Raw genomic sequence first — 22,669 nt, 5'->3', positions numbered from 1 at the left:
AGTGCTGGAATTGTTCGACAGTAATGATGGTCTGCGGAAGCTTGTGAACCAGATAACTAGTCAGTTGTATTTATTAATGACACGGCATGGTTTGGACCCCAGAGAAACGTGGATCGTGTAGTTCAATCGCCTGGAGTAGGATCACACCACAAGGTCAATTTGTTCTGTGACCTTTCCGTTCTCGTAGGAGTAGCAATTTCTCTTAATGACACTCATTGGAAATATTTTGCAATACGTAAAGAAATAAAAGAATAAATAACGTAGAATGTGATAATTTAATTAATAACGTTGAAGGCCCATTCTTATTTGTTACTCAAACTCCGAATATCCGTTGCTGTTCACCTCCGAGCAACTCGCGCGTGATTTGCGCGCGGAAATATTGCAATCATCACGGGAATAAATGAGTTAGAATCATCCCTTTTTGCTATATCATCTTACTGTTTAAGTATATACTATAACTATTCACCTCAGTGTCGATGGCTGGCGGTGGATATTCACCTCGCGGCTTCGAGACCCAGTGAATATCCACCACTAGCCAGCCACCTCCACTTCGATAAATAGTTTGTTACTGTTGAAATGTAGTTTAGAGCCATGCCGACCGCTGTGAATTACCAAGTATTTAATGCACGCCGTGTTTGCTTTTTGCAGACTGCGCAGTCTCGTTTAAATTTTTTCAAGCCATTTTACGGTCCTATTCCACTTGCGTTTGCATCTTGAAAACAACAAATATTACTGGCTGCAAACCATTCTAAAAGAATCTTTTTTTGTTTAACCTTGTTGTGGCAGCTAAGTACGCTTTCAATCCTTCGTCCCAACGAGGCAGAACTACTGAGTGATGATGAGGTGTTTGGCAGCCGGCAGACAGCAAAACACACTTGCATGGCTCTACGGAGATACTTTGATGCCCATCTTTACATCAGGGCAGATGCGCCTAATTCTAGGAGAAAATTTGTATATCTTTGTATATCGTCGGGTGAGCAAATTCAGTATGTTATGCGATGTAAAAGGACTATGCCCGCCCGGCTGTTTTAGTTCAGAGAGGTTGGAAGTTAACTTAATCCTGACAAGGTTTTTGGCAGTATTCTGCTGAAAATTTAATCCCATCATTGTAAATTTTAAACTTTTACCACGAAAATTTATGAACCTCGCCTAAAAACACTCCAAATCGTTTTAAATATTTACGCAGAAGATACTGTTTATGTCTGTTTGTCTGTCTGCTTTTTTTTGTTTGTTTGTTTGTTTGTTTTTTCCGCAGTTTTGTCTTTGGTAGCCTAGCACCATTTTGTTTAACTCATGTTGATGAGCAACTGTTCTCTTTCAGGCTGCATCCCTGTCTCACAGCAGTGTAATGGAGAACTGTCAGTTGATTTTAGAGTATGCTCCAACAATACTGCGCTGGGAGCCTGTTGAGGTAATAACTGAAAAATAGCGCAAAAGAAAAAAAGCGTCACATGGTCGTGGTTGATTATTTCGCAGAGGCGTATCTTGGTTTATTAAGTGGAGGGCACATTGTAGTACTGAAACTCCTATGTAGAGTGTTATAGTATTTTTCAAAAAAAGCGTCTCTACTCAGAGAGAGTCCTGGACATTGAGCATGGAACATTTACACCTTTGGTCTTCACCACGACTGGCGGAATGGGAAAGGAGTGCTTGAAGTATCATAGCCGTTTAGCACAGCTGATTGCCATCAAAAAAGGGGAGCAGTATGCCAAAACCATCTCATGGATCAGAACCAGAACCTCATTCGCACTCTTGAGATCTGCGTTGGTTTGTCTTCGAAGCTCCAGGACAAGAAGAGTGCCATGTGACATTAAGAATGTTGATATCGACGTCGAAGTTGTTGAAGGAGCCATTAAATCGGACTATTGATGTGTTTCCTTACTTCATATATATCTTTTTATTTCATTATTATTATTATTATTATTATTATTATTATTTTTAGCAGGACTTTTAGGACGCTAGATTTTTATTTAGAGAAAAGATTCAATATTGCATTTTATTTATTACTACTCTTTAATGTTTTTATCGTTGTTGGCAGATTTTAAAGAGGAATTAGTGAAAAGATGTAAATATTGGTAGTGATTGCTAATAGTAATAGTAATAATAATTAGTAGAGAAACATTTTCGTGGATTATAGTTCAAGAGATATTGAGACATTATGATTTTTTCTTTTCTTTCTAACAGATGTTAATCATCATTAATATTACTATTATTATATTCAGAAGTTTCCTCTTTTACATATACATTTCAGTCCAGTACATACGGTTCGCTTTCAGGAATAGAGTGGAGAAGTAACTTCATTCACTTATGTGTTTGTTCGTTTCTTGTTTTGTTTTGTTTTGTTTTTGTTTTTATTTTTCATTTTATTCATCAATGCGCATAAGCATAGACACACCTTGCCAATTTACCCATAACTAGAGTGAACTGGCTTCCGTCTGTGGGCTTTATAGTGTCAGAATACACACGTTTTCTAGTGTTTATTAGGGATTTGTGACAAACCACTACGGCCTGAGACGAGGACGTGGCCAAACAAAAGATCTAATTGCGCAGCACGTGCGTTTTAGAACTTTGTGCATTTCCGTAAATGCTCTCTGCGAAACAACAACGTGAAATCACCCAAATTTGCGTGGTCTGAGGACGGAAACACCGACGGCAAATTAATAAAACTTCCATTTGGAACTCAACCTTGCTTACATATGTTATGTTGAGGTTGTGGTTTGGCCCCGTAAGAGACGGAAAACACATCCAGCCACTCGCGAAATTCTAATCAAAAGTAAAAATTCATCATTTGAGTCGACGTCTTCCTCGACGCTGCCTTCCTGACTGCTCAAGTTCGTTATTATTTAACATGTTTTCCTTTCATCCTAAAGATGATAGACAGACTTCAAGGCTTCACCCTGCTGCTTCAGTTGATCTTCCTATCGTCAGACTCGGGAGTGACTAGTAATAGGTAAGTCATTGGTTTTGCTATCATTTCTCCAGAGTTTGTACGAGTCCAGGAAAATCAGGAAAGGTCTGCTTGTAGGACTGTGCTACTAGACTTTGAAATTCTTGGAAATTGTATCAACTCAAGGAATTGAAGATTTTGATAATTAAAAAATCAAAATCGTAGCAGAACATTAGTTGTAACGATTTTCTACTGCGTTCAAAAAGGTACATGAAGCTTTTTATATATATTATTACTTAAGATATTACAATTTTTCTCCCTGCATTTCAAATGCAATTTTTGAGGCCTGTCCACTGCTCTATGTCAATATCATCAATGGGTAATCGTTCCATATTTAATGGAAATTAATTGTTATTTCTAACATATTTTGCTCTATTTGTGAACTCTGAATATCTCGACTAACATTTTTGTACATTAAAAGCGTATAAACAGCTTGTTAATCCTCTCCATTCGTGTTTCTTTGTTCTCATTCAAGAGCGGGCGCCATCCGATTAGCAGCTGATGTGACCCGCCTTGCTTTAGAGATGTTGTTTGTGTTGACAGTCGGTCCTAAGGCTCAGATGGCGCTGTGCGAAGAAGTGAAACTTCCGTCAGGAGAACAACAGAAAGGAATGAGCTATGATCTACGGGAAGATAATTAATTTAGACGTGAAGACTCGAAAAATTCCCATCAAAGGTCCTTCGTGATCTTCACAAGGAGTAGAAATGTTCTTAGTCTCTTTATTTTAATGACCTGTGAAAACGTTTGTCAGCAAAAGGCCAGAAGGCTTATATACTCTCTATGGAGTCATCTTAAGAAATCTTTTTTTTCCAGGCTTCTGCTGCGTTGCGCTGAAGGGAGTTTACTCAATGACTCTGGGGTGCAAAAAGCCGCTCTCCACTTCATTTGTAACTGTGTGTGCGGTCCTCGAGTCAGGGTAAGTAGTTAGTGCACATTTCGATTGAGTTCTCTCCCCCCTGCATGAGTTCCTCAAAGTTTTCTCGCGACAAAAAAACAACAACAACAACAACAACAAAACAAGCAAAAACAAATAAGAAACAGAGTTACAGGCGTAGTTTGTTGGGTAGAGCAGGCGAAAATTGTTCATTTTGAAACTGACGTGGTAATGATGAATGTGTAAAGTTGAGTCAATATCGGAGTCAACACGATAATCTTTGCTTACCTCTGCACGGTTCCTCAACCCCCACCCTCCCCTCCCTCAACGCTGCTCTCCTCCCAATCTTAGGCTAATTAAAGTTCAGGAAAAAATTACTTCTCAAACGTTATGAATATTTGTTGAATTTAAAAGTACTTAGTGTTTAAGGGTTTAAGCTGCCAGGCCGAGTGCGTTGTTCCTTTTTTTCAGTTTTGGGTTCAACTATAGTACAGGCCTGTTTTTTTTTTTTTTTTGTAACTGCTCAATTAGTGTTTGGCGTCACCGCGATGATTACTCTTGTCTTCATTATTTGCAGATTAGCGGAGCTGTTGCAAAATTCCAATCGAAATCCAGGCCGACTTTCAAAAGTAGCGTCGACATCTGGTCCAAGATGTGGGGATGCGTCAGGGCCAGTAATGGCATTAAGGTTCTGCTCTCCTTACTGGTGGTGAAAACGTCATTGGTTGATGCAGCTTGTATTCGTGCTCTGGCTTGTAAAGCGTTATATGGTTTATCGAGGAGCAAAAAGATTTGACAAGTCATTGGAAAACTACAGTTGTTTACCAGCGGCCAGTTACTAAGTGAGTATTGCACAGTGCGGTGCTTCTTTCACGCCTGTCCAATCATGTATATTATACAGCTGGGATTGCCCGTGGGCAAGATGAAGCGAGTCCTGTGTTCTGATAGACTACCCGAGCTGTTATCCGCTTGGGATATCACTCTTTTATCTCGCGCAAGATAAAAAATTGCGTTGCGAAGACTTACAACGTCTGTAATGTTTAGCCAATGTCGGCAAAGAAGTCGTAAAAAGCAACAGAAGACAGCCAAAACACTTTGTCAAATTTAAAACGAGGAATCACCGTCACAGTTGGCTTTCTTTTCCAGCGCTTAAAAGAAACAAGTTATTCTTGTTTCTTATATAAGCAGAATAATTTTGCTATGTAGTAAGTCCTTCCTTGAACGTAATCAGTGAAGGGCTTTTGTTTAGGTCAAGACTCTTCGTCTCAGTCCATAAAAGCGCCAAAAAGAGCTTGCCAAATATCCAGCTATCTTGATCTCACGCTCGGTAAAAAACGCGTATTTTCAGCCTTGTTGACCTTCTAAAACATCATTTAATTTCTTTCATTTACGTTGACTCAATGTCGTTTGTCTTGAATTTGTTGACAGTTTTAATGCGAGAGCCGATCATTGAGGATAATGCTTCTGACCTCACCCTTTCAGCAAATATGCTGCCGAGCTACTTGAAAGAGTCACTGGTAAATCCCTCGCTACGTCCTCTGCTGTCCCGTCCCTGACTAGAATAAACAAGGTATGAACTTGAAATTGACACAAGCTGTCGTCTCACACAGGGGAGGGCGGAAACCTTCCACAGCGTCTTTACTCGACAGTTTACTGCTCATTAACTTTCGTTTGAACGGCAAACGTACGGAAAAGTCTAATTTTGATGATTAAAGTTTTGGTTAAATAATGGACAATCGATGATTTTGATTTGAAGAATTTATCAGAATCTACTACTTCGTATTTCTTGTTTAAAAATGAATGATTATCGAAACTGCCTTCAGGCTTTCTCTGTTTTTCGGAGGAGGGGAGGAGGGACATCCTTTCCCTGCTTTCACCTCCTAAAAGAAAACATTTGATCGTCGCTAAGATGGTCACACTATCGGATTTCATTTAAATACTTTTAAAATAAGAGGTGCTTTCTAGAGCATTATAAGAACAGCCCAGAAAGAAATCATGTGTAAACTTAACAGTTTTAGAGTTTGACTTGTCCTTTTACTTCTCGTACTCAATATCTTCTGTGGGGTCGGTTTTCTTACTTATTTCGATGTTTTCTTAAGTAGGACACTTTTAAACCCTTTACAGTCTAATACCTAAATATCAGCCTTAAATTTCTTAGGCTGATGTTGTTGCGCAGACTCATATTTCATATCTGGCAAAAGAGCTTTTACAACTGGTTCACATTCACCTCACAACCCAAGGTTTGTTGTGGAACGTCGAGGAGCGTTAAGAGAAAATCAGGTCAAGAGGCGGAATCACAAGCAAAATAATTTCCCTTTAAACCTATTTTTAGATCACGCCCGCTTCATAACACACTCTTGAAATTTAGAAACGAAAGTCCCAAGTCCAACAATTATGTAGAGCTGGATTATTTCTATGATTTAATAGGAATAATCTTTGTTGTAAGGCCTCTTTGTTTTTAAGTCTCTGCTTCTTATTTTGAGTGTCGTAAAGCAATCAAAACAACCAATCAGAACGAAGAAAAATAACAAGTGGAGCCAATTAGAATTTAAAGTAAAAATAAGCAACCTTCTGAAGCGCGGGAAAACGCGGGTGACAAAATCGCAACTGGTTTTAGTTTTGAATCTGATTGGTTAAGAAGGTGGCGTGAGTTTTCTAGATCAATTACAGCCCTTAGTAGAGCAAAAGTGAAGCGTCCCAGATTACTTTGGACTTTGGACTAGTCTTGAGGGTGTTTGGCTCATTTGTTAATCGAAGGTGTGGTTGTTTTGGACCAGGACTTCATGAGACTGCGGAGGTTTTACGGAAAGAAGCTAATCTACCTGACCCAAAACCTGAATCAAATCTGCTTTATACGCCTACTAAAAGGAAAGTATGTGGTGCATGTTGTCGTTGTTAAGTGTATTCTGTGATCACAAGGTCCCTTGACTCATGAGGAAAATACGATCATCTCGTAACAGCGATCGCATTTTCTAAAGTCATGTAATAATGGCACGAGTCTGCGTGAACGGGTTACGATGGAAATGACCAAATTTGTATTTTTTTTCTGAAATTCCTTTGTAAAATTCTTTTACAGGAAAAAGAATCGACAAATTAAGTCAGTCCATCTGTCCTTCAGTTCATCATTCCGTTCCTTAGTCCACCAGTCCATCAGTTAATCAGCCGTTAGTAAGGGACTGAGCTTGTCAATCTATCAGCCAGTCAGTCAGTCAATCAGCCCATCCGTTAGACAGTCTGTTGGTCAATTTAGTATTATCAACTGAGTTGGTAACGTAAATTGGCCGCCATAAAGGATAAAGCTGACATTTCGAGCGTTAGCTCTTCGTCAGAGTGACTGATGTAGGGTCTGTCAGATACTCCTTCTCTGTCAGGCAGTCAGTCAGTTAGTCTAACAGTCAGTCTGTTAGTCATTCCGTCTGTCCGTCTGTCAGTCAATCAGCCCGTCAGTCAGTTAGTTTGTTAGTCAATCTGTCTGTCATTTGCGCCTGTCCGTCAGTAAGTCAGTCAATTAGCCCGTCAGTCATTTAATTTGTTAGTCAGTCAGTCTGTCACTGCGGCTGTCCGTCAGTCATTCAGCCTGTTCGTCCATCAGTCAGTCAGCTTGTTCGTCCATCAGTCAGTTAGCTTGTCCGTCCATCAGCTAATCAACCTGTAAATCGTTCAGTAGGTTAATGCTCGCTCGTTTGGTCAGTCGATCGGTCGATCAAGTGAATCAGGCGGGCAAGCAGTCAGGCTCTTAATGTGGATCGTATCTCTTCGTACAAGACTAACCGTATGCTTACCGTCATGTCCCACGTCACTGTACACAGGTTCGATTCAATCACTCCTCAAGCCTTTTTACGGCCTTCTCCGGTGTGAGCACTCCCGGCACTCCATCCCTCACGCGGTACCGATTCAACGACCCTGGAACACCAACAGGAAAGGTAATAGCAATGTTTAGATGATTGAGCGGTCAGGATAACTGTATCTGAATGCTGATCATAATTTTGGCGTGTGCTTATCCCACCCCCGCCATAAGAACAAAGAAATTCATGGAAAAAAATTTTTTTCAATCTCGTGTAAATTTATTTGTCGAAAAGGATTATAATTTGTTGATTATTACGATATTATTATTTTATTAATGTTTTGTGTAACAATATTGTTTATGAAACGACGATCAATTTCTTTGTCTGCATGTTTACTTTGGTCAGCGGCTTCTACTTTCCGAACTTTCTCGCCCTGCACGCTCACCGTCACCTCCAACGTTGGACATGATCGTGACGCAGTATCTTCGCGAACAGCATGCGCAGTGTAACAATCCTGTGTCCGCTGGTCCTCCATTCTCCTTAATACGGTAAGTCATGTATGCCAGGGCCAAAAACATCTGAAAAAGTATTTCAGCTCGTTTGGAGGATTGCCAAGAGTTTCATTGAGAGTCTCTTATTGGCATTCCACTCTCGCTTAAATATGGCCTCGTAATGCCTTCTGTTAAGATTTTAAAGGTGGAAAGTTTCTAAAGAACTGTGGTGCTTTGTTGGTTGGAGAGTTTAACAAGGTAATTTAGTACTATAAACTGAGTTGAGAACGTAAATTAGCCACCGTTTATAGTTCCGAAGTTAACGTTTCGAGCGTTAGCCCTCCGTCAGAGCGATGACGAAGGGTAAACGTTGACTGAAGTGGTGATCAACTCGACTTATGATACCAAATTAACTCGTTGAGATTTTTTACGAATTTTGTACGACCTCTAAGTAATCACCACCGCCTATGTCTTTAACGGTAGCTACTTATATAAAAGGTTTGTGAAACCCTAAGCTTTCCTCCTGGTAGACCAGTAGCTGAGTAAGAAATATTTCTTGCCTGCAAGGTTTTCTAGGTCACTAGACAAATAGACTTTCTCTTGTTTTGTTTGTTTGTTTGCTTTTTTTTTGGTACTCCCTTACTGTTTTTTATTTATTTGTTTCCTTTTTTTGTTACTGTTTCTCCGAGTGTTTGCCCGTTTATTTAAAACTGTTTGTAACATTTATAACAAGAGTTATAAATGTGGCATCTTGCAGAATTATTTTTGAAAAACTGCACATAATGCATCTCCTCTCTTTCAATTAAAAAATCCCAGTGTTTATAAATCTGTACTTAAAATAGGGCTGTTTATCGAATCAAACGCCACTATTCCAGATGTCTAAGAAAACTCAAAACTGTGAACAATCAACTTATTCCGATTTGCCTATCGTCACACCCCACAAATGCCCTGAACCAAAGTACAGATATTACGCACCATCGAACATGACGACGAGGTTAAAGCGAAGAGAGGTATGTATATCGTTATTGTTCTTAGCTTTAAACAAAACTATTTTGCCACGGTGGCGGACAAAGGAAACACTTGTCTCATCATCATAATAGTTCGTTCTGATACTCGTGTCAGCTCTTATTCCAGAGTGATCTCCCTCGACATTTATCTGTACTAAATCTTGAAAAATGTTTTCGCGTCATGGCGGATTTAACGGCGCCAGACTAAGCAGACGGTTTGTGTACGGAAGATAGGAGATGTCTTATTTGTACTTCGTATCGCTTCATTAGAAATTCTTAATGTTCTCTTAACAGAATCATTGTAACCTGATTCTCAGACCCCTGTCCACACATAAACGGTATTTCTGAACACAGGTGACGGAGGTTTCCATAATCTCTCAACAGAATGGATTTTTTGTGTTTTTCAAAAGCGCCGGCTTATCGTCTTCGCGTCGACCAAAAGAAGTGGAGTTTTTCCTGTGCAAGGACGTGACACTAGTTGATCTCCTTTTGAAGTCTTTTATTTTCAGTTGTATCAGCAGATAGGTTTGGACTCAAGGAAACGATTCGAATATGCCAAGTTTGCTCAAGATAATGTTCAAGATAATGTTCCTCTACGGAATTCTGACGCATTTTGCGGGTGAAGTTTCACAATTAGTCTTTGATTGTGTCCAGTTTAGTTCTCGGTTGTGTCTAACTGTGTTGTTCTCCATTAGATTTAAACCGCTCAGGGCCATTCGCGATACTGAAGAAAACAGCTTCTTTACATGTGCATGTTTTGCAGTAAGTCTCTCTGTTATCATATTTAATGTGATTTTTAAGATCTATAACTGCTTAGTGGAGCGAGTGATATCGAGGACTAACCACTCTCAAGGATAGAAAAGATCCTGATTGGCTAAATTTGGCAAACACGAAGCAGTTGAAGTAAACTTAAAAAGGGACCTGTCATTTTTCCTCCTGGGGAGTGGGGCGGGGGATCGGAGTATTCTTTTTGCTTCACAATAAAATTAACCTGATCCCCCCTTAAAGTTCTGTAGTATTGTAATGATCCCACTCATTGGCAGTCAATTCTATAGTTGCTCCTCTAAGCCCTGTTAGAGACGACTGATCCCCCTCAGTTCCCCCCCTAAAAACCGTGGGATCCCCAAAAATTTTTACCTACCCCTACCACCAAGTGATAAATAAAGACTGGCTCCCGAGAGTGAATAAAATTAAAACCAATTGAAACTGAAAACCGATTTTTTAATTTTTTTTTTTTTTACGATGAACGAACCGTGACAATTCTTCAGACCTCAAATTTACTCCTCAAAAACCTATCTTCAGGGCTTGACCATTTACATGCTAACATCAGTATGTATATTCTCCATACTGTTCTCTATGTAATTCTTAAGGTGCTAACAAAGATAATTTAGTTAAAAATCAAGAGCTTCTTATTTGGTGATCATTTTCTTTATTCTCGTGATCCTAATGTTTGATTCAAGGAGTGATATTGTAGAGAGAAATTAGACGCTGGTCACTCTTAGAAGTCAAACGGTTTGAACCTCTTGTTTGTGTCGTTTGCATTTGGCTGATTCGTAATAAAATGGAAATTATGATTTTGTGTTTCCTTTTTTTTTAACTCGTGAATTGCGCGCATGCGCTAGAGCGAGTTGTAGATATGTGGGGAATAGCACTCGCTCGATTGGTCGATTCCTGTATACTTTTTTCCGATTTTAGGCTTTTGAGTGCATTTGATAGTTTTTGGCGAGTAATAAATAAACGAAATGGTGAGCTTTGTTGCTAAGAATAGTGGTGGGGTGAAAAAGAAGCCAATGATAATCTTAAAAGAGTGGTTTTTTTTTTCGCTTTAGTTTCAACAAGCGGCGTCAACGACTGGCAGGCGTGCAAGGATTCACACTGAAATAACAGAACAACCTTCGTTTTTCATAAAATTGTAATTCACAATCCTTGAACTTGAAAACAATCCGAAGATTCATTGAAAATATCAATTACTGCGAAGCGCATGGAGTTTACAGAATTAGCGTGAGATTGAGGACAAAATCGATCATTACGTTTCGTCGCGTGTGTTTTTCCTATGTGAAGCAACAAAAGATGCCGGCGACTGACGAAATTACAAGTTAAAACGAAAATCAGATAACACCTAAACAAACAATTTTAGCTACCGATTTTCAGTGAATTTTTAGAGAACAATTTTCTTTTACGTTTCAAGACAATTTGAAGATTCAAAATACATATTACGTACTAAAATGCGCAAGTTATACACCACAAAACTGATAAATAGGCCTGAAATGAAATTATATCTTGTTATTAATTATACGTTGCCTAGCACGTGACTAAAATCTACCCAGGCGGAGATCCAAACTGACGGTGGCAGGCTTGGCTTAGTTATATATCTCAAAACTCGTTCCCATTTGTCTCATTTGACAAAGAAGAATCGTTGTTTTCATTAAGACAGTATTGCCTTGATTTTCCAATATTTACAGTGATAGACAGTAAATTTCACTTTTCACCCACATTTACTTCCAACCTTTTCTTTTGAACCAGAAACAAAAATGATCTACGTTTAAAACACATGACGTCATCCACCCTTGTCAAATGTAATAGCATGACAATTTCAATTGTAATGCCTTCTTATCCCAACGTTACTTTGTTTCTTTGCTACAATAGCGAACACTGAACTACTGCTCGTACTCTACAATCAACCACAAAACCAGATAACATTAAACATAATCCAAAAAATCATGTGTCAATTCAGGAGTTTGCTCACAGAGCACTTTGATTCTACCCGTAATAATTATCCTTACTATTGTTTAAAAAAAAATGATGGCTTTTATGAGGTCATGTAAACGTAATATGTAAGTTTTTCCTTTTTCTCCTCAGCCCGATGGCAAGTTTGTTTTACTTGGAACACAAATAGGCGAGTTGAAGGAATACAACTTAATAACTGGACAGGTACAAAACTCAATTTACACCTTTTTGATTTCAAGTCAAACGCCAAATTTATCTTGAAATAGCTATATGTGTATGAATTAGTCGTTGATTGTGATAAGTTAAGTCGTCAGCTGTATCACGCCTATTTTTTTTTTTTTGGTTCTTTTTTAGATCTAAACCGCTCAGTGCATGGTTTTCATGTTCATTTGTATTTCACGTATTTATTTTTAAAAAATTATAATTTGTGGGAAGAGACGACTTATCTCTGTAGCGCAGACAGAGCAATTTCCATGTGCCAATGTTCAAAAGTAAGAGTACAACATGGAAGTTTCGCTCCTCATGTAGTTAAAAATACCTTTCTTTCTACTTCGAACAGGTCGAAAGTTTCATTAATGTTTTTCACGTTTTTTTTTTTTGCGGGGGGGGGGGGGGGCGCACCCGCCCCTCCCTCCCCCAACCCAACAACAGTCAAATGGTAACAAGTTATGTTCGATGTTGGATTTCGTTCCACATCCACAAAAACAAGGCAGCTCCGCTATTGCTTTTAAATAACTTAACGTTCGGTCAAATCCAGTTTTCTTGTTAACTGTTTAGTCTCCATATATTTCGCTGAAACCAATCAACCCTTTTTATTCATCAGTTTTGCAGCGCGTTTCGCAACGTTATGAACCTTTCTAAGGCTTATGTGACCCTTTCAGGTTGTGAATTCATTTATCACTGAAATTTTCTTTCTGTACTTCATTCTTCAATTTTTAGGACCGCGAACTTTTATTGACGTCATTTTCGTCTGCTTTGCCTCCCTGTGCTCTTTGGTCATTTGGAGACGTTTTCGAAGTGAAGTAAGTGTTTGAACTTGAAAACCTTTTTGATTCATACCACTAGTGCATTGGATAGGCACGTCCTTGTTTGTGTCTCTGCTTGGTTTATTTGTATCTCATCTTTAACAAACTACATTGTTTGTCGCAGAAACATAAAACAAACACATACTTCACCTTGTTTTACCATTAATTTTTATTGACTTGAGGATCGCTGAAGTACTAAAAGAAGTTTTACATTGTTCTGTCAGAGCTACAACTTTTACAGAAGACACTTAGACAAACTAATGTCATAAATTACAGGAGACGAGCAATGATTCCAACTTAATTCACCTGCGGCAATCAACGCTCAAGATCAAAACAAGCAAAATGGGAAATAATTTAGGTGTATATCATGGCTCGTATCCTATAATCGGATTCGTGTTAATAACGCGGTGACAGTAGGCGAACTGTAATATTTCGTCGTTACATTAATCTCTCTATTTAATAAAAAATGTTATTTACTTAATAATTTTATTTGTTTCTCTGGCTCAGACATCCATTTAACGAAGACACCTGGGTAAAGTTTAGTAATTTATCAGAAGACAGAATTATTGGCACACACGACGCTACTGCGCATGTGAGTTCAAGACATATGATGCATTTTCACTTCTAAACATATCAGGAGCAGCCTTCGTGAACACGGGACAGCAAGGAAGATAGAATCGCTAATTTCGCCCAAGTTTGGGCGCGATCATTTTTTTTCTCAAATACATGGACTTTCAAGAGGCATTTTTAGCCCAAACTTCATTGCCAAGATCACTTTTCTGGGCCTCAGTTTACTTGTTTCGAGGCCTCTTGGCTGTATTTGATAATTTTTTTAATTTGTTATTTTGATATGCTTCAGAAACAACTTTGGTTTTTCTTTCACGCCACTCAGTTGGAATGCGTCTTTTGAAACATTAGTTAAACTTTAAGGCGCTAAACTCGAGATTTCTATCGGTAGATCGTTGATAAATTGGAGGCAAAGCCTATTGATTACCTTAATTAAGGTTGACCAGTATTTTCTTGTATTTGATTCAGTTGTTTCTTTTTTTCGGTTTTTTTTTGACGTTTATGGCTTGAGGTACTTCTCTGCCAAAACCCCTTTTTATCGATAACTGATAGAATGCAGTTAGAGTGTGATGATGATATTCACTAGATTATATTCAAGCATCAGATTTACGACACTGCGACAGATCAGCGGGTACTAACTCTGCATGATTTCAACAACACTAATAACTACTCAAAGAACCTCGCCTCCTTCAATCCCACGGACGACCTGGTACTGAACGACGGTGTATTATGGGATGTCAAAGGCAAACGGGTTATACACAAGTTTGACAAGTTTAACAACTTTGTCAGCGGCGTTTTTCAGCCCTCTGGGCTGGAGATTATCATCAATTCAGAGACTATCCTTTTCTTGTTTTTATAGAACGAGCCAATGCTATACTGTAAAGCAGTGAGTCAAGATTACGTTTCACGAAAATAACGGAACACAACGTCGGCCTTCCAAGGATCTCGAAAAATCACTTTACCTCCTTCTTCTTTCTTTGACAGTGAATTAGAGAGAAATAGATATCAAGGACTATTATTTCATACGAAAAGTTTTTTGTTTCCTCATCTTGAGCGTTTTCGGGAAGCAATACACAGTCACCTGACTGATCCACCGAGTATAAACTTATGTCTGAATATCCTAGGTGATTTTCCGGCCAATTTACATCATCAACCTAGTCGATAAAACCAAACTATCTGGTTATTACCCGCCCTCCCCACCGACGGAGCCTACTGTTTCTTGTGAAACTAACCCCTTGGATTGTCTTGAGCAACTCATTTCAAATCAACAGTTTGCCTTTTGTTTTGCCAATAATCCTTGACGCTAAAAACAGTGGGATCTTCGCTCTTTCCATTTACTGGACTCGTGTCCTTCACTAGATCAATGTCACGTGATCGTCAATAGCAGTGGTGACGTCATGTATGGGGGTAATTTCATGTTTACTTGTTTACACACTTCTCAAATTCGTTGATACTTTATTAATTTTTCACGAAGGAAATCAGACCCGACATTGAGGTTTTAGTGCTTCCAGGTCGTGAGCTTTTAGTTGTGATCTATATGTCATCCCGATATTCAAATTCAAACTGAGAGCACAGAATACTCACCCGGGATTATGGTTCCACAGGTTTTCTGCAGTTTATAGACATCCAAAATTGAGTAAGGAAGTTTTTCAACTTTTCATCAATTTTTTAGCAACTTTTGCAGTGTTTGGAAAAGTGAAAGAGCTCTAGCTCTTTTATTCGACTCATAACCCTAAAACTTCCGGCTCCAGTCTTTCGAAGGTGGGATAGCGCTATCCACTAGATAGAACTCTATGCGTCGGATAGCGTTATCCGCCCTTTACATAACTGGGCCCTCAGAGAACAGTTCCTCAGAGCCTCTGAAAATAAAAAAAAATGAAAAAAAAATTAATTCTGGACTGAAGGGAGCGGTGTTTGTTCTTCCGTATTTTATAGTAAAATATCTTTCGGATCCTTTGGAAATACCGCCTTCCAGGCTCCTTGGACCGTACGAGACCTCGTTCGGATCTTTGACGCAACAGATTATCAACCAATAGGTAAGCAGGAGGGCTTGCTAAAAATTTCAAAAGAAATTTTGTTTGGCGCTCGTTATCAGTTAATTAATCATTTTAATCAGTTACCTTGACGTTTACGAAATGAGCGTGTAAATGATGTTGGAAATTTTAATTGCTTTTGAACAGTTACAATCGACGTTAAGAAGACAATATTTGATTTGTGTACCGATATAACTGATAGCTTTGTAGCCGTTATTGAGGTAAGGTTATAAATCGGAAACCTCTGCATTGTTTTGTTTTCCTCCCTTCCATCCTTCTTCTTCCATTCCCATCCTCTTCCTCTCCCGCCCCTGCTTACCTTCCTTTCTTCTCTTTTTTCCTCCCTCTTCTCACTCCTTCAGAGATGAGAGGATTCTTATGATTTCTATGAAACATTCAATTCAGTTCATCTTGATCGTAAGACCTGAGCCGACAAATTCACCTTTCATTAACGGGTAGTGATTAAATATCTCAGTCGGCCAGGGCACTGCACCCGGCATCTCGCGAGGTCACAAGCTCAAATCCTGTTCAAAGTCTCAATGTTGTTTTTGTTTTTGTTTTTGTTTTTTTCCTTCCTCCAAACCTCTTTGTGAAATCATTTGAGGAGCTGAAGCCCAATCATTAAAGTATAGGAGTCTGGGTTGGGACCCTGGTTAGGTCTTTGTGAAGTGTTCTTTGGGAAGATACGTTATTCTCACAGTACATCTCTCCACCGAGGAATAAAAATGGGTAGCAGCAATTGGTGCGAAAGCTTGACAAAATGCTGGGGAAGGGGGTGGGGAGGAGAGCCTTGCGACTAACTAGCCTTTCATTTCCAGTAGAGGAAGAAATTTGTAACACGGGGTTGAGCCACGGTCAAAAAGGGGGGTGGGGCAATGAAGATTACGCTCGCCTGAGGTCATTTTTGGTTTGGGAAACTGTGTTCGCCCACAAACAGAGTTGTGGGCGAACACAGTTAGCATTAAAACTAAATATAAAACAAACCTTCGTGTGCAGAAGTGTGTCTGCTTCAAAGTACCGTTTACGATCAAATGGAAGAAACATCGTCAAAGGGATTAACGAAAACTACACTCAAAGAACATAGAATGCAGTGAATATCAGCTCATATCTGTGTCCTCGGAGGGGGTTAAGTCGAAGCCATTTGTCTCCTCGCTGAAAAAAAAAACTGCCTCACAGTTTCACTCATCCGCTCTACGCTTTTTTGTTTTTCTTCTTTTTTCTTTTTCTTGTGGTTACGGTTACTTGCTCAATTCCGAAAATTCGGTGACGCACAATTCATCAGGTGTTTCGCTTTTTAAGCAAGCGTTTTTTCGCCTTTCATCGTCCACTCAATCTCCAAGTCAAACATGGCCGGTCAAATAATAGATCGAGAATTTTTTAACCTTAACTCGCGCTAATATAATGCCTGCATTGCAAGCTTAGGAGCTAGCAGTAATCCCAGCTACCTTATGCCATGACAACTGGGAGAAACTGTGACAATGTGAGCCATCTGACTGGCTTTACTTGACATTTCATGATTGCATAAGTTGCAAAATATCACCACAAGGATCTCGTCATCATGTTATAACAGTTCACATGAATTATTTCATATCATAAATCCCGTAATGTTCTTTTTTAGAATCAGGCGAGCACCGACGAAAGCGTTTGCCGGGTATACGAAGTCGGACGAGCGTTCGTGCCTTATTTGCTTACAAAATCCTGCACTTTGTTAGGTTGTGGACTATAGCGCTCCCCTGGCACTAAAGCAGAGATGAACTTTAAATCACGTCACTTATTGCAACATGTGTTTGATGTAGGTCAGCAAAATAACGACTCAATGCCTTTTTTCTCTTAGGAATCCGACGAAGGTGGCAAGGAAGATGACGATGTCGATGACGATGATGATGAGAATGATGATGATGAGGATGAGGATGATGATGATGACGACGAAATTGAAATCACGATATCTGGCGATGATGATTCGAATGATAACAGTGATATTGCAATCTTTTGAAGCGCGGCTTTTAAGTTTCCATCTTTCTGTTGTTAATTCAACTCAACAATGAGCACGTCATTCTGCTTTGTTTTTATCTTTGAAAAATGTATGTGTATCACACAATTTGGGAATGATAGTTTAAGCTCTGAGTTGAGCTTGTTGACGATGGAGTTTTATGTAAATTGCTATGTAGCAGAAAGTAGAAGTCATCATCGAAAAAGTTACACCCATGTTACTGATTATCAAATAAATAGAAAGGATGGAATGGTTTGTTATTCCTCTAGTAATGTAAACAAGCCAACAAAGGACTAAAGTTACTCTTACTCGCCACAGAGTTACTGCTTGTCAATATATTAGCCCAAGTGAAACAGCTAAAAGTCTGCTTGTATTTATTGCACTCACTGTGAGGACAGACACGCCACAGAAAATGACCCTTAAGGTTCGGTTGATAAGCGAGCTATGGTAACAATTTGCAGAGTGTTCTTGGGAAATTGCGTAAGCAAGATGAAACGGCTGGAAACTGAGTCCAACGGTGATATCAGTGCATGCAAGATTACTGAAAAAACATTTTGATGGTTGATGAAGGAGAGAGGGAAAAGAATGAAACCATTTCACACAATGTCTTTAATGAAAATTATTAGATCAATGACGAAACAAACATAATAAGACTTCGCCCGTGAAGCAACGAATTGATCGATTCTTGTTTGGTTTGTATTTTCCGTCAGGTTTTCCATGTTATTTTATAGCAGTTACCACTCTCATTGCTAGAGGCGTTGAGAACTCTCCTCTTGAAGACCACACAACATCCAAAGAACGAATCTAGTTTCCGAAATGAGCAGGTGGTGATATTTAAGTCTCTCCAGCCATTTAAGACTGTCAACTGCAGAAGGGGGGTTTTCTATATTCAAGAAAAACACAGTTGAAGTTTTTTAGGTCAATATCATTTTGTTTTCTTTTCCTATGGTGATTTTCCAATATTTCCTGTGGCTTATTTTTTCATTTTTACTTCAAAAGAAGCATGAGGTAATTGTTTCTTTTCAGCTGGCTATTTGCGGTAGTAAAACTGTTTTTCCGCACACTACATCCTACTCCTTTCAAAGCAAATTTAATTAATTTTAAAGTTGTGTTTTCTCTTCAGTTCATAATCGAATTCATTCAGAGGAAAAAGTGATATCGAGCTTGGATTTTCACGAATATTTTTCAGCCTTGCACTTATGTTTTTCGCCAAGTAAAAGAGTACCACTACTTACTAACATATTTTGACGTGCCGGCAAATTGGCTCTGGCTAATGAGTTCTGAATTTAGGGAACACACTCGCGGCAAAGTAATTAATTTTTCTGTTACGAATAATAGGGAACTGGCATACGGTAGCCAGTTTACTTTATCAACTCAGTTGATATCATTAAATTAAATTTGAATCTCTTTCTTTACTGCGGGAAGTTCAGAGAAGTGAGAATTGCAGTAAAGAAGACAATCAGGGCGTTTTTTTGTTGTTTGTAGCTCAAGGATGCCTTTATTTTATGAGAATTGACCTCAATGTTCTTAAACATCAGTATATTATGCAAATTTTTTCATCTAAAAAGCACTTGCTCATCATAAAGGAACCACAAATATGTTACCTTAAAAACAAAACAAGCGTAGCTAGGAAGGACAAAGACACACATGGGTCAGGAACTGAAAAGAAAAGCTGACTTGTTGAGCAAGTTCTACATAGTATCGGTGAGAAATAACTCGCAGATTCTACGTCATTTAGTTTGTTAAATAAATGTGGCACCCGCTCACTAAACATTATGAAAATTCGAAGAATTTGAATAAAACACGAAAGAGTTAAAAACAAGTCTAATTATAGCTGTGACATTTGTCATCGGAAAATCAGACGACAGGAGGAATTTTTTATCCAATAGAAACTCCTAAAAATTCTTAACAGAACAATAATACTCTTATATCGAAGACGGATCGCCTAAAAACGTAAACGTTCATTTCCTGCCAAAAGAGGGAAAGACAGAGCCACAAGTCTGAACGTGAGCGCCAATGGCGACCCTCACAAGCCAGTTATCTTCACAATTACCAATTGGAGTAGTAGCATTTCTCCTCGCTTCTATTAACATCTTATAAAGTGTCCTCTTTGCATCCCGCTGCAAAGGTCTTGTTTGAATGTCTAGCCGCTACCGATATTTGTGTGGGTCTTTTTTCACAACCTCTGTTCGTGACTGTTTTATTTCTTTACATTGATCTTGGTATCACCGACATAAATATTTTGTGTTACGTCGAAGAGGTTGTTTGTATATCCAACTATGTTTTGTTTGGAGTGACTGTACTGATATCAACAGCCATCAGTGTTGACAGACTTCTTGTTCTGTTATTGAGGCTGAGATACAGATAAGTTGTGACACTAAAGCGAACTCAAACTGTTATACTTTTATGCTGGATAATTGCTGTTTTATGCGGATTGGTTCGTGTCTGGAGTCAAACGGTTTCGGAGATTGTTGCTTTTGTGGCCGTCGTGGTATCTCTGGTTACTTCCGTGTTTTGCTACGTAAAGATCCACCTGAGATTACAGCGGTACCAGGCTGAAGTAGAAGACAACCCTGGCGAAGGACGGTCAAACGCAGGAGAAGATATAGGAGTAGGAAAAGATGAAGCAGGCGCAATAACGGGGACAAGAATAGCCACAGAAGAAGGAGCAGGAGTAAAAGGTACAGGAAGGGGAAGAGTACGTGCATGGACAGCAAAAGGTTCATCAAAACAAAGATTAAATGGGAGAGTTCAATTGAACATCAAACAATATCAGAAAACAGTTTCCAGCATATTTTGGGTGTAGTTGGCTTTAGTGGCATGCTACACCCCTTTTATAATTGTGTCGATATTGAGACATACAGTACTTAGTGGATCAGTAGTTCATGCTCTGTGGCTCTTTACGAAAACTTTAGTTTATCTGAACTCATCTCTGAATCCCTTTCTTTACTGTTGGAAAATCACAGAAGTGAGAAAGGCAGTAAAGGACACAGCCAGGGCGTTTTGTTGTTGTTCGTGATTTAAGGTCGTCTTTACTTATGTGGAAAAACTTCCGTGTCCTTAAAGAAATAATTTTTTCGCAAATTTTCATATTAATCAATAAGGAATCATTGAATGCTGACAAGTAATTGCACTTACAGAGTCGAAAACTCTATTGCAATATGAGGAGGAATACAAATTTCTTTTTCTTTTCCATGTTCTCTTTACAGGAAGGAGAATAAGAAGAAGAGGGAGACATAACATCAATTAGTCTCTTTTTTTTGCCATGAAATACAATGAGATATTGATTGAGAATTGATTCTTTCCATCTATTTTGGACGGGTTTCTAAAATTTCTTTAAAGATCGCCCATGCATAAACAAAATGAATAATAAACGTTAATTGTGGACTTGTCTTTGCTCGATATGCCTTGTTCTCTCACGTAAATCTAATATCTCGCATTTTGACTGAACAAACCGTTTTCAGCGAAGTGCGGAGCAACTTTGTTGAATAAAACCTTAAAAGAGTCTACTCCGTACACTTGTGCGGCCCCTTTAGTCCTCTTGCTGGCGGCGCTTTTAAACAAGGAAGGTTGTTATTTTCTTTTCCTTTTTCGCCGCCTCAGTTATTGCTGACTTCTCTATTGATACATTCACAGTGAACCACTGCTTACTTTTGCATTTTTGGCCTCTTTCAGCTGACTTTCCCCACAATCAGGAGGGAAAACCTCAAGATGAATATGTCTAACCTTTATTTTAAAATGCGTCATGCTTGAATATCAAATAAGACCACATTAAACATCTCACAAATTGAGGACGCCACAAAAATGGCTGATTGGTAATTAAATGGCTTATATTTTGCTATTATTAAATTCGAGAATAATGAAAAACGAGATTTAGCTAAACTTTAAGTTCTCTTGAACATTAACTTTATGATGAAAACACCAGCGGTCGTCTCAACCCTTATCAATGTTCAACAATTTTTTTTTTCCACAAACAGTTCACATCTGCTTCCAAAAACAAAGCGTTAAATGTGTAATGATGTAATACGAATAAATCATTCACACGAGCTCTAGAATATACTGTAGGCCATTTCGGCAATAGTCTTGGTTTTAAGGGCGTGATGAATGACTCAATAGCTTAGTAATTAAAACCGGCTACGCTCTCACAGAAAGGTACAATCTGTCTCCTCCAGACGGTTTTTAAGAAGTATTACGTGCTTAGTTATCGGTACCTCTTATAATATTTAGCTAGCAACTGGCAAATTGGGTCATTAGGCTTTCAAATACTTTATTCTTAGTCGCATTTTGGTTGACAGATATGTCAGCATGCTTGTTTTGATAACACCAAGGGTAACAAAACATGATTATTGACATACTTCAGTTGTTGTTGTACAGGTGCTGGTGTTGGTGGCCAGCCAAGACCTTTCAAGTTTATTCATATTTCCTTCATTGACCTTAATTTTTACAAGATATGGATAGAAAAATGATCCATTTTCCAACATTGGCTTCTCGGAAATGTTTGCATTATTACGATAAGTTGCGATGCCAATCGCCCTATTGAAAGTTTATCAAATGTTTATTTCTTAACTCTTCACCAAGGTAGAGTTAACTAGTGGTGGAAATTTACCAAGCTGCCAAGCGCAGATGTAAATATCTACCCCTAGCCACCGGCACTTAGAAGAATATTTGTTTTTGTATATAATTTAATACTGTGAGATAAAATAATACAAAAATATGATTTTGAATAATTTATTCCTGTAATAATCACAACATTTTTGGGCGCAAATCCCCTGGATGTGAGTGGAGAAGGATGTGCGGAGTAACGTTTTAGTGACTACTTTTGGGTTCCTTATATCTATATATGGATCGAAATATGTCAGATTTTCGGGAGATTTCATTTTAAGGACACTCCCTGTCCCAGAAAAAAATTATTGTCTTAGCCCAGCCTTGAACTGGGAGAGAAATCTGAAGTTTAGTATCATCCAATAATATTCAGTAAAACAAGATTGAGAGGCATATAAAAAGTCATTTACATAAATTCTGAACAAAACAAGTCATAGAATAACCGCTTGTGGCGCTCTGGATTCAAAGACCAGAGAGTCAGGGACTCAGAATTCATGAGCGCTACTTGTTTTCTAACAGATGGATTAATGATGAACTAAGCCACGCCGAAATGCCCTCGTTTATTTTGTCAAAGGCCTTGCTCATGTCAAGAAAAACGACGATGGACAGTAAGAAAATAA

General features: G+C 38.7%; 1 pseudogene; it reads left to right on the top strand.

Annotated features, from left to right (window-relative positions):
• The first annotated feature begins 5,255 nt into the window (after window positions 1-5,255).
• On the top strand, window positions 5,256-17,183 carry LOC149045631 (DDB1- and CUL4-associated factor 1-like; annotated as a pseudogene).
• The last annotated feature ends 5,486 nt before the right edge of the window (window positions 17,184-22,669 follow it).

This window comes from Pocillopora damicornis, chromosome 5 (assembly GCF_964200805.1).
Source record: "Pocillopora damicornis chromosome 5, jaPocDami1.2, whole genome shotgun sequence".
Taxonomy (NCBI): domain Eukaryota; kingdom Metazoa; phylum Cnidaria; class Anthozoa; order Scleractinia; family Pocilloporidae; genus Pocillopora; species Pocillopora damicornis.
This window is presented reverse-complemented; position numbering and strand designations above follow the sequence as displayed.